The sequence below is a fragment of the Octodon degus genome, unplaced genomic scaffold, assembly GCF_000260255.1.
Source record: "Octodon degus isolate 3935 unplaced genomic scaffold, OctDeg1.0 scaffold00048, whole genome shotgun sequence".
NCBI lineage: Eukaryota > Metazoa > Chordata > Mammalia > Rodentia > Octodontidae > Octodon > Octodon degus.
Window position 1 is genome coordinate 12,619,916 of NW_004524624.1, and position 908 is coordinate 12,620,823.

Here is a 908-nt window from a genome sequence, read left to right on the forward strand (position 1 = left end):
TTAAAGAATCTTCTGAATATTCTCCGGATCAATGCCTTGCTCATCTTTTACATATAACTGCATGGCTTGACATTGTCATGTTTCCTAGCTCTTCTGCTTTCCCTCTCTTGATTAGTTAGTCCTTGAGATCCTGCTTATAACTGAGGTTCTATATGTCTCTATCTGTATGTCAGATTTTTTTCCCAGGCTTGGGAAATTTTCTACTATTGCTTCTGAAAATAGTCTTTTAATGTCATTTGTGTTGATTCAATTTTCACTGATACCTATCAATCCTATCCTGTTCTTCTTGCACCATTTTTCAACTGTTGAATTGTTACTTAATGGTTCTGTGTTATTATTAAGGGATCTTTCCTTTCATGGTTGCTAGCTGCATTGATGTCTTCAAAATCTGAAAGCCTGTCTTCAGCTTCATTCAAGTGGTTTTGCCAGCTTATTTATTTATTTATTTATTTTTTTGTGGTACTGGGGATTGAACTCAGGACCCCGCACTTGCCAGGCAAGTGCTTATTCTACTGAGCTATCTCCCAGGGCCCAGCATTGCCAACTTTCAATGGAATTTTTGAATTGCCTGGACATCTCTTCGAACCTGTTTTATGCATTATAATTATTTCCTACATTGTTCATTAAAGGTTTCCATCATTTTTTTAGGCTTTTCTATGTCTTCTTTAAATATGCTGAGAAATTATTTCATTATGATTATCATTTCTTTTTTTTTAACCTGAGTGATTATTTCCTCTTTCTTTCTTTTTTATTTTTTGAGACAAGATCTTGCTATACAGTTCGGGCTGGCCTTGTACTCACTTTTGTAGCCCCCAGCTTGGTCTCAAGTGTAGGGAGCTGAGTGTAGCCATGGCCTAGGATGGTGCCGGTTTCCGCCTTCCACCCTCTCAGGGGGTGAGCGCTCCTAG